At 44.4% G+C, this 2,320-nt stretch overlaps 1 pseudogene; it reads right to left on the reverse strand.

The window, feature by feature from the left end:
• Positions 1-1,043: 1,043 nt before the first annotated feature.
• Positions 1,044-1,959, reverse strand: LOC105513927 (annotated as a pseudogene).
• Between the last annotated feature and the right edge of the window lie 361 nt (positions 1,960-2,320).

Raw genomic sequence — 2,320 nt, forward strand, 5'->3', positions numbered from 1 at the left:
AGGAAAAAAAAACTGTGGTCGAAACCTTCACACACGACAGCAAAGTCAAAGTGGGGAATCTAGACTTCCATCAGGCTGTAACAAGGTGCTTTCCCTCTACCTCCAACACACACACACACACACACACACACACACACACACAAGCGCATGCGCTCACATTTTGAAGAAAGCAAAGTAGGAAGCTGAGACTTTCATTGCCCCAGGCTGTAAAGAACCCCATACCCCCAGGACAGAATGAAAGTCAAATAGCCAGATATCTACTTCCATGTTATTTCTGGGATCCTTGAGCCTATTTTGTTCTGTTTTTTTTTTTTTTTTTTTTTTTGAGGTGGAGTCTCACTTTGTCACCCAGGCTGGAGTGCAATGACACCATCTCGCCTCACTGTAACTTCTGCCTTCTGGGTTCAAGCGATTCTCCTGCCTCAGCCTTCTAAAGTGCTGGGATTATAAATGACAGCCACTGCGCCTGGCCAGGTGAACTCTTTTAATGGTGAACTTCAAGTCACAACAGTAACTATCAGTTCAACTACACCAAGGTTACTGAAGACAATGGCTTCTCCACTCAAGCAGGTTGTATACAAATTTCAAATAGAATGTGGCATCACCCTGAAGGAATTCCCTTCACACTGTTGGGGAAATTTACCAAGATAGCCTCAGACTAGACTAACTTTACACAGCACATTTTTTAAAGAGATACATTTATTCAGCGTCATGATTAGACTATTACATTTGGCATCCAACAGCATAGTTGCAAAAAAAAAAAGAAAAAAGAAAAAATCCACTACATTAAAACCCTTTGTTGGAATGATATATATTTTCCTCAGAACAGAAACTAAAATAACCTATTATACAATTAGTCACAAATACAGTCCTCAAGTTTTTTGCCCATACACATGAATATTTGTCTAATACATGTCTTCTTTGTAGCAGTTAGGCCCTTCCACCACTGGGCTTAGCTGAGTTCACAAATCGGTTGTGGTCTGCAGCTTCCCTGTCACTTCTTTGACTCTCCTCTCCTGGTGAGTTTTGTTTCCTGGCAGTAATTAAAATCTTCTGCCACTGCCATAGCTCCTGCTGCTACTGGAACTGCCATAGCCACCTTGGTTTCATGGTTTGGCAAAGTATTGGCATCCACCACCATAGGGACCAGAGCTTCTGCCTCCAAAGTTTCCTCCTTTTATGGGTCCAAAATTTGAAGACCGATCATTGTAATTGCCAAAATCATTGTAGCTTCCACCACCTCCAAAATTGCTTCCATCATTATCACATCCCCTATAACCATTCCCACTGCCACCATATCTACCACCACCACGTCTGCCACCAAAGCCACCACAACCACTGAAGTTTCCTCCATGACCAAAGTTGTCATTCTCACCAAAACCACCTCCAATGCCACCACCAAAGTTTCCAGAACCACTTCGACCTCTTTAGCTGGATGAAGCACTAACCATCTTTTGCTTTGACAGGGCTTTCCTAAAGTCACAGTTGTGGCCATTCACAGTATGGTATTTCTGAATGACAATCCTATCCATGGAGTCATGGTCATCAAGAGTTACAAAGGCAAAGCCCCTGTTCTTGCCACTACCTCGGTCAGTCATGATTTCAATCACTTCAATTTTTCCATACTGTTCAATATAATCTCTTAGTTTATGTTCTTCAGTGTCTTCTTTAACATCTTTATCACAGTTAAGTGGGCACCTGTTCTTTGAGAATCTTCTCTTGAGACAGCTCTCTTTGGTTCCACAGCTCTTCCATCCACCTTGTGTGGCCTTGCATTGATGGCTGCATCCACCTTTTCCATAGTGGCATATGTGACAAACCCAAAGCCCCTGGAGTGCTTGGTGTTTGGATCTTTCTTACTGCACAGTCGGTGAGCATTCCCTATTGCTCAAAATGGCTCCTCAGGCTCTCATCAGTTGTTTCAAAGCTCAGTCCTCCTGGCTGGGTGCAGTGGCTCATGCTTGTAATCCTAGTACTCCGGGAGGCCAGCCTGGCCAACATAGTAAAACCCTGTCTGTACTAAAAACACACACACTCACACAATTAGCTGGGGATGGTGGTGCACACCTGTAGTCCCAGCTACTCGGGAGGTTGAGGCAGGAGAATCACTTGAACCCAGGAGGCGGAGGTTGCAGCGAGCCCAGATTGCGCCACTGCGCTCCTCCAGCCTGGGCGACAGAAGGAGATTCATCTCAAAAAAAAAAAAAAAGCAAAAACCCTAAGATTGGTGTTTGAGGTATTTTTCTGACCCTGCATTCTGATGAACCAACCAGCTGGTGCCACCCAGACTGGTGAACTGGCTTATTTGGTCTTTTGGCCC

The sequence above is a fragment of the Colobus angolensis genome, unplaced genomic scaffold, assembly GCF_000951035.1.
Source record: "Colobus angolensis palliatus isolate OR3802 unplaced genomic scaffold, Cang.pa_1.0 Scaffold237, whole genome shotgun sequence".
NCBI classification, from domain to species: domain Eukaryota; kingdom Metazoa; phylum Chordata; class Mammalia; order Primates; family Cercopithecidae; genus Colobus; species Colobus angolensis.